This window comes from Muntiacus reevesi, chromosome 3 (assembly GCF_963930625.1).
Source record: "Muntiacus reevesi chromosome 3, mMunRee1.1, whole genome shotgun sequence".
In the NCBI taxonomy this organism is placed as follows: Eukaryota; Metazoa; Chordata; class Mammalia; order Artiodactyla; family Cervidae; genus Muntiacus; species Muntiacus reevesi.
Genome location: NC_089251.1, coordinates 155,960,944 through 155,971,880, shown reverse-complemented (window position 1 = coordinate 155,971,880; position 10,937 = coordinate 155,960,944). Strand labels below are relative to the sequence as shown.

The following is a 10,937-nucleotide window of genomic DNA, read 5'->3' as shown; positions in this document are numbered from 1 at the left end:
GGGAGGTGGGTCATAGAGGACCCCACTGAGATTTATGTCGGAGAGTGTTTTGCCTATGTTCTCCTCTAGGAGTTTTATAGTTTCTGGTCTTACATTTAGATCTTTAATCCATTTTGAGTTTATTTTTGTGTATGGTGTTAGAAATTTTATCTGATATGAGTATTGCGACTCCTGCTTTCTTTTGGTCTCTATTTGCCGGGCTGGTCGCCGCCTTCACAGACTAGTTGACTCCGGGGAGGCGAGACAGCGGGGGTGCGGCCGGGGCCGGGACCCTGCCCCGGCCCGGCGGCGGGGCGGACAGGAGAGAGGCAGGCGAGGCCGCGTCTACATCTGCGGCGCAGCCCCGGCATAGCCCGGGTCGGCCGGTGCCCGCCGCGCCATTGTTGGGGGAGGGGGCGACCTCTGAGCTTGGCGGAGTCCGGGGCCGAGCGGAGGCGACGGCGGCGAGGAGTGGAGCCGCCCCATGGGGAACACGCTGACCTGTTGCGTGTGCCCCAATGCCAGCCCCAAGTTGGGCCGGCGCGCGGGGCCGGCGGAGCCAGACTATGAGGCTGAGGTCTACGAGGCTGCAGCCGGAGACGCGGTGGCCGGTAGCACCGGCGCCGGCTGCCGTGGAACCCACCGAGTTGGATTTCCGAGCGGGTGAAGGCCACCACCTGCAGCACATCAGCGACCGGGAGATGCCCGAAGGTAAGGAAGCGGCCGGCGCGCCTCGCCCCTCGCGGGGCCGGCGCCGTCTGCTCTCGGGCTTACCTCTGGCCTCCGCCGACCCCCAGGTCCCTCGGGAGGAAGCCGCAGCCTAGGGCTCCTTCCTGCCTGGAGTTGGCTCTCTCGGAGCTGGGCACCGGGGACGGAGGCTGGCCCTGCCTGGCGTCCCCACCCCTTATTCTTTCTCCGTCTCGTCCGGCCAGTCTTTCTCCCTCTTCTCTACCCGAACGCCCAATTCTTCCCCATTTCCTTTTCGCAACCCGACCCAAGACCCTCAAGTCTGTGGTTCCTGTTCGTGATTCTATTTAACTTTGTAAAGACTTTCTGATGTATTCTCTCTTTTCTCAATGAAAACTTAAATACTCCCAACTTCGGCGATATCCATCCCATCTTCCTATCCTTACCTATTCAGATGGTACCTAAGAGAAGGAACAAGGTAAGGATCTAGATACACTTCCACTCGTTAGGATAGTTGATACTCGGGACAATTAAGACAGATTTTAGGGTTTGTTATTTAAAATCAAAACTGATATCGACAGAGTTAGTGTGGCGTTAAGTAATATTCTGTCTAGAGTTGTCCTGATTGAAGCGACCTTATTCTAACTATAATCTGAAAACGATAAGAAAGAAAAAGGTTAGAGGGGGTCTTAAAGTAACTGAACGGTGGGAAACGTTACTGCAATGGCTGCAGGGAATAGTTTTGTTGTTGTTGTTGTTGTTTTTACCCAAAGACGATCCCACGGAGCTCTGATTAAGATTCCCACTTTGACACAAAAATGTCTTCAGCTCCCCAGCTTTAACCAACTTCACTTGCATGTTGCCTCTTCTAAGGGAGGATTGGGGGTGGTTCCTGAGACTGTTGGTCAAAAGTTTCAAAGGAGAAAAAAGAAATTCAGACTTTAATTTGTAATACAAAGATTTGGCAGTTAAGATGGCAGATCGTGCAGGAAAGTTGTCTCCATGGCTACCTCTCCTTCCAACCCCCTCCTGCCAGTGGAATCCTATTCAACTTTTATAATGTTCAGGTAAAATTCTGAAGACGAAGTGGCTGGGGGTGGGGGTGGGTTGTCATGGAGAAGAAGAGAGAGAGGAGAGGAAATGTTTGATTTTTTTTTTTTTTTCCTCTAGAATTTTGAAACTGGACGGCTCTAGGTTTAAAAAAAGAAAAGATTCTGGATAACACTGTGGCTTATTAATAAAGACTGTGTTCTTTAAAGTAGAAAACATTGTGCCATGAAGATGTTAAAGCCCCACTGGCCCACTTGTTTCATTTAAATGCCAGAGAGTATTTCTTTATTTCAAAGAGGAAATGTCTTGTAGCTCTTCTGTTTAGATTTTATTTGGGTTTACTTAATTTCTTTCAAAGTTAGAATAGGTAAGCCTGTGAACTCACCCATATGATGGACATGGCTTTGTAAGTGAAAAGTACTCCCTTTTCAGAATAGTCAGATACTGTGAAAGAACAAATTATGTAAATTAACTGTAGCTTTAAAAACAAAGCTTGTGCATACCTGTGAAAAGTGCTCAGCTTGTTGCTGTAAGGTAAGCAAGTTGGACTGCTGTATGATTCTTTTACGATTTACAATGTATTTTTGGGTGTATTTCACCTGACCCTTCCATCTATAAATAAGGCCTGTGAATATTCTCCCTGTGATGCCAATGAAGAAGCCAAGACTTAGAGCTCTGAAATAACTGTGTAACATAGCTACTGAACAGAAGAGACAGACTTGAGAGTGGTAGATACACCAAATTCAGTTGTTGGGTGCTTAAAAAAAAGTTTGGAATGCACTTTTTATTTTATAATTTATCCATAAGATAGGCCTAACTCAACTTCAGTTTGGTTATTTCCATTTGAGTTTATTGTTCACAACTCAGAAGCAACACATACCTCTCCATTCTGTGTCTGTACATTTATTAGAATTGATAGGAATAAAAGAAGTCGTGAAATAGCCTCAATTTACCAGTCAGGTAAACATGTTGGTATATTTTAAAGAGTTTGTTCCGCTGACTCGAATTGAAGCCGAGAATGCCCTGGACAGAGGGACGTTAGGAGAGACCGGTAAGCGGGCAGGTAAGGTGCGAAGCATGTAGTGAGGGGGAGTGCTGAGTCGGGAACTAGAAAAAGAGAGTTCATGAGCACAGAATTTACCTTTTTATGTTTGACATGATTGTTAAAATTTTACTTAAATTTGTCTCTCCTTTTTGGCATTCAATAAAGTGATGAGAGAAACCTCAATTTCTGCATTTGCCTATTATTAAGTTTCCATAGATACGAGGTCAGAACACGAATGTAAAGTGCAAGCACATTGGAAGTTTGCTCTTAATGTTTTTATTTCAGACAATTTTATATCAGTTTCCCTGGAAACTGAGAAATACCTGCATTGATATAAAACATTTTGGCTTTTCTGCAATGAAGAATTATTTGGTTACTTAGACAAAACCAAACATAAATGATGCTGTGTTTTTTTCTTCTGAAACCTTTGAGAAGAACATGATTTCTTCAAGCTGTTTCAGTTAACTCCTAAGAACCTAGTATAAATATCAGATAGACTCAAAAGAATTTTGTCGCTATCTTGCCTTTAACAGTGTATCTAATGTAACTGATGTTAGTGTCAATAATAGAAAATAAGATGCTAAGGTCCTATTATCTGATTTTATTATTATGCATCAGCTTTTCAAACAGCCTTTATATTCTCCTCTTAGGAACTTTGCTCATTCTCTGGTGCAAGCTGCTATCTCAAGTGATTCCTTCCTTTCATCCTCCAAGGAGTGGGTAGGGAAGGAATTGACAACGTAATGGGGGAAAACCTCTGAGCAACAGGTTTTTCCTCCTTTCAGTAGCTATTATAAACACGGTTTTTTTGTTTTTGTTTTTTTTTTACTTTTTTGATAACAGTAAACATTTGAGGTAAAAGATTTGCAAAATACTAAAAAGTCATTCACTCATACTCAGAATATCCAGAATTTTCATTAATATTTTGGTGTTGGTTCTTCCTGAACCTTTTGTATACGAATAAACAGAATGTTGTGTTTATTGTATGAGCTTGTTCTTTGGGTGCCACGTTGTAACTTTCTCTTGTAAAGTGAAGACGGGAAGCTCCTGGAACCGTGCTGACACCTGAAGCGTGCTCCAGGATGTATTTCCATGCAGCTGCATGTAGCTGTACAGTCTGCTTTTTACCACCTGTTTAATGGTTGGAGCATCATTCATTTACCCACCCTTTATGGTTGTCTTTTGTAATCTCACTATATTGCTTTAATCTGGGCACAGACATAAAAAGTGATGTACTTCCCTGTAGAATTCTGGTCTTATGGCTTTGTCTTATGGCTTTGTCTTACGACTTAATTAAATTCATAGGGTGAGTCATTTTGTAGTTAAGGTATTTTAACATTAAATGTTCTTTCCCCAAATTAAAGTCACCATTGATTTTTCACTGAACAGTAGATTTCCTCTCTTAGGTTTTTGTGGGTCTTGGTAACCTGTCGGTGTCTTTGAGTCTGAGTAACTAAACTACCACTCGAAGAGATCTGAAATTAATGCTGGTCTTGGGTGACAGACACATCAAAGGACAGCATTAGAAGAAATCTTAGATGATGAAGGAAAATTGGGAGAAGCATGAATGATTTGGGGTACACTGAAATGGATGATTATTGGGCACTATTTAGGGGCAGGACAAACAGAGGTTATACTGACAAAACCCAAACCCTAACTCTGGTCTTTACTTCCTAGAGGTACCTGGGGCCTGTTGACACAGGAATGATGTCAAGTAGCGAGACACTGAGAAGAAAGAAAATGATGGTCATGGACTAGGGAGGGGGCAGTGTTACTGGGGGTGGTCTCCTTAAGTGACAGTGAGCATCCTAGGAGTGAGGGGGAGCCGTGTGAGGCCCTCAGAAGGGAATATGCTCGGTGTAGGCCGAGGACAGAAAGAGGGTGGCTGCAGCTGAGTGAAACAATGCCAGGAGGAATATCAGGGGGTTAAGGCCTTGTGTCTAGTAGACCTTGACAAGAAAAAATACGGATTTTAGTCTAATTGTAATGGGAAACCATTGAAAGGTTATATGCAAGGGAATGGTGATAATTCTTAAAGAAGGGGAAGGAGGCGTGGGGAGAGGGGAGGGAGATCAGATGAGCTACTCTAACGTGGGCAGGGGTAGAATGAAGCAGGGAGACAAGCTAGGAGGCTGGTGTAGTCACTCAGCTGAGAGCCAACAGTGGTTTGAACAGAAAAGCAACATTAATAAGGGCCTAAAATAGGCTGACTTGAAGAAACTGAGTGAATCTAAAAGTAGGCTACCAACAATATGAATGGGATAAGTCACAGAAAAAGAAATGCAGATGGCTTTTAAGCATATCCTCACACATAAGAGAAATGAAAATACAACTACTGTAGCTTGTGTTGGGAGAAAATTCAGAAACTTGGCACTGCATTCTTTGGTGATACTGAAGAAAGTTACATTCATATATTGCTGGTAAAAATGGGAAATTGGTCAACCCTTGAAGGGGAAGTTTGCACAGTCTCACTTAATCCAGAGATCCTACTAAAGGAATTTATTCTGAAGGTATAGGCTGCATATGTTGCATTATCTTCAGTAGCAAAATACTGGAAATAATTCAGATGTCCAGTAAGGGACTGGTAAACTAGCACATCCAGACACTGAAGAATTAGGGAACTGTGAAGGAGCTCTCTCCACTGTTAATGACTTCATCTCCAGGGGATGTTAACCTGAAAAAAAAATGGGGAGGAAATATACACTAATCTCCATGGCAGAAGCAGGAGAAATGATATGTATTTGCTTATTAAAGAAGAAAAAGGAAGAACACTAGGAGAAATGCTTGCCCTTGGGTACTCTCACCCTCTTTCCTTTAGTGGGTGGCCTGGCTCAGTGACATGAGTTTGCACACACAGAATCGTGTAGGGCTGGGCAGCCTGGCGCGCTGCAGTCCATGGAGCTGCAAAGTCAGACACAGCTTAGTGACTGAACAACAACAGAGCACTGTTTATTTGAGATGTTACTTGGCTGAGGTGATAAGTGGACATCAATTTTCCTATGAAATGCTAAATGTTCACTTTTGGCTTTTGAGTTAATTTGTGAAAGCTGTAATGTGTCATTTATTATGCTTTATATAGTATATCCCCTCATGGATTGCAGCCTTGTCATGGTGAAGGGGCTTGTGTAACTCAGTGAAGCTATAGCGTATGGATTGCTCTTGAATTTCATTTGATTATCATGTTCTGAGTTAGGCAGTGTAGGGATTCTTCTCTGAGGTATAGAATTGTTCAAGGTTTTACTCATTTTTAAAACCTTGATAGATCAGGACTGTAAATTCCATATACATGACACATAGGGATAAAATTTATTGATGACATTTTGTGCTCTGCTTTGAAATACTACCTTTTTTCTCGCCCCTTTTAGAAAAATTGTTTATTTTTAGGGTATTAAAGTAATAAAACTTGAAGAGTTAAAACAGTAACATTGTATGATGTGAAATGAAATCACCGTAGCTTGCAACCCAGAAAGGTTCTTAAAAGTCCAAGAAGCCCAAGCTAAGTACTCTTTAGAAATACATAAAGCCAGGTATACTTACCTGTATATCATCTCTTGGTCATCATCATTACAGCATTTGATTGAGGATTAAGGTGAGGCAGGACTGAGAACCAAGTTAGAGGCAAGTTGAGAAGCAGTTTGGAAGCCAGGTTGGTCAGAAGCTGGGGAAGCAGGTCAGTTGAGGGGGTGGCAGGAGCATGCTGTGTGCCCTCTGGTGAGACAGGCCAGGTCAGCATCTGCTGGCAAGAACCGCTTGGCTAGGGTGTAAAGTGTGGACTCAGATGAAATCACCGGATGACTGTAAGACATGAAATGTATTATTAGCCATAAAACTAATATACTGTACTACTAGGGGTGATAGGGCAGTTCAGTAAATGGAGTAAACCTTTAAGTAAACTGGAGCCCAGAAGTTGGCCCAGAAAATGCTGACAGTCCTATTTAATTGCAATATATTAAGTGAAGAAGAACTAAAGAGCCTCTTGATGAAGGTGAAAGTGAAAGAGGAGAGTGAAAAAGTTGGCTTAAAGCTCAACATTCAGAAAACTAAGATCATTGCATACAGTCCCATCACTTCATGGCAAATAGATGTGGAAACAGTGGCTGACTTTATTTTTCTGGGCTCCAAAATCACTGCGGGTGGTGATTGCAGCCATGAAATTAAAAGACGCTTGCTCCTTAGAAGAAAAGTTATGACCAACCTAGACAGCATACGAAAAAGCAGAGACATTACTTTGCCAACAAAGGTCCATCTAGTCAAGGCCATGGTTTTTCAGTGGTCATGTATGGATGTGAGAGTTGGACTGTACAGAAAGCTGAGCGCCAAAGAATTGATGCTTTTGAACTGTGGTGTTGGAGAAGACTCCTGAGAGTCCCTTGAACTGCAAGGAGATCCAACCAGTCCATCCTAAAGGAGATGAGTCCTGGATGTTCATTGGAAAGACTGATGTTGAAGATGAAACTCCAATACTCTGGCCACCTGATGCAGAGAGCTGACTCATTTGAAAAGACCCTGATGCTGGGAAAGATTGAGGGCAGGCAGAGAAGGGGACGACAGAGGATGAGATGGTTGGATGGCATCACCGGCACAATGGACATGGATTTGGGTGGACTCCGGGAGTTGGTGATGGACAGGGAGGCCTGGCGTGCTGCGATTCATGGGGTCGCAAAGAGTCGGACTCGACTGAACTGAACTGAACTGAAGTCAGTATGTTGGCATTAGTCTCCTCCTGTCAGATGACTTCTTGGTCACTACCCTCTCTCTGATATTCTGACAGGGAAAAATCATTTATTGACAGTTTGACAGCATAATTTTAACACTTTTAGGCTTCAGTAATGCATCTTGTTTGTCCTAAGTTGCCTTTATTTTCATATTTTTAACATCTTCAATTGAGATGGATCTCACGATTGATAGAATGTTAGGTTGGAGGAAAAGTAATGTTCAGTGACCTGGTATTTTACAGGTTTCCTCCTGGGAGTGTTTATATTAAGACCCAAACTTAAATTTTTTTAGTCATCCTTTTTCCACATAAGTCTATCATGCTGTCAAATAAGTTGCAATTTAAATTGGTAATATAAAAGTGATGGGTCTTAAAATATAACTTTAATGATAACCCCCAATCATAAGCTCAAGAATATTTCTCCTGGGTTAACACATTCTTAAAGATTGCTAAAGAAGTAATTTTAGGAAGAATTCACATATAAAATGCACAGTAATTTCTCAAAATACCTCTAACATTACTGTGTGTGCTTGTGGGAGAGGGGATGAGGGGAAGTGTGGGTGGTAATGCTTTGCTTCAGAGTTGACAGTCTTACCTTTGTGACAGTGAAGAGTACGGTAGATTTTTTTCATCGTCTCCTTAGACTCTTGGCAAAACAGTTAATGGAGTGTGCAGAAATATTGTGTGTATGTATGAGTTTACTGTCTAATGGCTTACCTGTCAAGTCTATTATAAAATAGTGATGTAGTTTTCACTGGCAAAAAGTGCAAGTTGTATAGAAAATTGTTATATAGGCCAAAGTTAAAACTCACTATCCTGGAAGTGTTCCTATGGATCAGAACATTGAACTCTTATGTAATCCTCTTAAATCTGCCATGATAAATAGCCCCTAGATAAACGGCAGCCAACTAAATGAGTTTGTTTGTTGAGTGTAGTTGGAATTAGCCGTTAGATTGTCTGAAGAACGTTTGCCAAAAGCAGCTCATTTGGTTATAGCATATTTGATTGATTGAGCTGGTATCTGATAGTAATTGACTACAGCATAACTTGCTTCTTGAGACTTCCTGAAATGTGCTAGTAATATCAGCTTAAAGAGAGGTGACTGAATTTTTAATCAATACATAGGAGGGGAATCACATACATGATTCGCCTAAAAGTGGCGTAGATTAGGTGCAAGTTAAAAAAGAAAGCCTAAGACATAGCCCTGGTTTTATTCCACATATATGGAGAATTTCTACAATTTTTCTGTTTCCCAATAGAATTTTTGTATTGTTGTGTTTACTACAGTTTCCTTCTTGTCATTACTAAACGCTCTTCTTAAGACTATTAAACTTGATTAAAATTAGCGTGTAGCTGCTTTAAAAGTCATGTCTTTTTCTACTCAAGTAAACTGTCACACCTTTTTCTCTTTTTCCTGTGCAGACTTAGCTTTGGAATCAAACCCTTCTGACCACCCAAGGGCAGGCACAATTTTCCTGAGCAAATCTCAAACGGACGGTAAGACAGTGTGTCCCCCCCCGAGAAAAAGGTTGAAAACTGTTTTTGTTTGGTGTATTATAGGAAGATACAGAAAAGCGCTTAGAATGGTTTAAATATTTTTTTTCATATGTGATAATATTTTAATATGTGGTTTTATTTTAATATGTGATGATGCATTTTTCATTTAGGTGTCGCTGTTTCAATGAGGAGAAACACTTGGACCATCTGTTTATACCCTTCGCTATTTCTTTATCAGCAGCCAGCTTGCCACATGATCAGTTGTGGTCTGCTCTTCCATGCTCCTTCGTCCTTTTCCTTTCGCTCCAGGAGCACATGAGTTAAAGATGAATGATACGGTCTAGGTCACAGTTAGGTTTTCATAATCAGTTGTTGTGTACGGGAGTCGAGGCTTGTGATTTCGGCACCATTTTGCACAACCGGGTGAACCTCTCTCACATCCAGATTCATGTGAATTTTTAAGTTCTTTTAGAAGTTCTTATAAGAAGTTTTAGCTCTTCAAAGTTCTTTCATCCTGAGGTAGGGCTGGGTCAGGGTAATCAGACCAGTGTGCCTGCCAGATGGGTTTTTCCAGAAGGTTATCCTCAGTACGGGAAACCTTGTGTAAATTTCTAGTGTCCTGCTTGTTTTAAGATGAGAATCAGAAGTTTTTGCACTCCTGCTTGTCTTGCCTGCTTGTCTTCCTTAATATATGTTCAATCCTAGTTTATTTGCTAAAAAGCCATATATGATCAGGTTTTTCGGTTGTTTATGAGAGCAGGAATACCAGAAGTGAACGTTCTATAATATTTGAAGTAATGCAGCACAGTAAAAAATAGAGGGTTCTTTTCCTCTTTTATTTTCACTAGATTCCTGGTTTTTATCAAAGGGTCTGTCTCAGGAACAGCCAGACGGAAGAGGGCCAGGCATGGGGGCAGGGCCCAGAGTGTACCACATGTTCTCCAACCTGGGAGCTCCTGGGGTTTCTAGTTTGCATTTTCTTAAAGTGTGTGTACTTTGCCTTGAGGCAGTTATTTTTAGTTAGGATTACTGTATTTCTCAGCCTTTTCCAGACTCATGAGCTGCTCACACTGTAGAGAGACGGTGGAGAGAGTAAAAGAAACGCTATCCCATGCCCCTGTCTCTCCTCAGTCTAAAGGAATTCGTGCTTGTGATGCCATGGGAAAGTGTATGGCCTAAGACCCTCTTTGAGCTTATATTCTTCTGGCCTTTGTTGGAGCAAAACAGTTCTGTGTGCTGTCGATGTATGTTCAGTGAGGTCAGCACACATGTTAAAATTTATAGATTACTTTCCAGTGTGTAAAGAACCTGTATTTTTTAAGTTGGGTGTTTGAATAGGTGACAAATAAGTGGTTCAGGATGCTTCCAGAGACGCAGGTGCTTGACCAGAACCTGGAGCCTAGAGTTGTCATCTGTTAATCCTGGTGACTAAAGTACATGTAGAACTAGAAAATACTACATACTGTGCAGCTGGTAGATTGTTTTATTAGCTAAATATCTCACCTGGCCTAATTTGCTTTGTTCTTTTCTTTTGTAAATGGAGAGTCTTTGATTTGTACCTAATACAGAGTATCTGTTAGTCAAATAGTAAAACTAAGTTTTTAGATATTATTTATAGGATTCATTTTGCTGGGTGGTTTAAATTATATATTTTGTTGGAAATTATTTTAAAAAACAGAATGAAATTTTAACTCATTGTGTATATTGGTAATCCATCAGATAATTAGTGACTTATTTTTCTATGGTAGTTTTATCAGAATTATCAGTTAATTTTTTTTTATTCTTAGTGCGAGAAAAGAGGAAGAGCAACCATTTAAACCATGTAAGTAAATAGTTGAAAAGTTAAGAAATCAATAGTTTGATTAATTAAAAGCATGTCTGCCATGATTCCTAAAAAGTAGGATGGATCCAATACTGTTAGCATTAACCTCTTATTTATAAAATTTGTGAATCTCTAGTTCCTAA

The 10,937-nt window shown here is 41.1% G+C and overlaps 1 pseudogene; it reads left to right on the top strand.

Moving 5' to 3' along the window:
* The first annotated feature begins 286 nt into the window (after positions 1-286).
* Positions 287-10,937, top strand: part of LOC136165054 (cyclin-Y-like protein 1) — a 30,682-nt pseudogene continuing 20,031 nt past the window's right edge.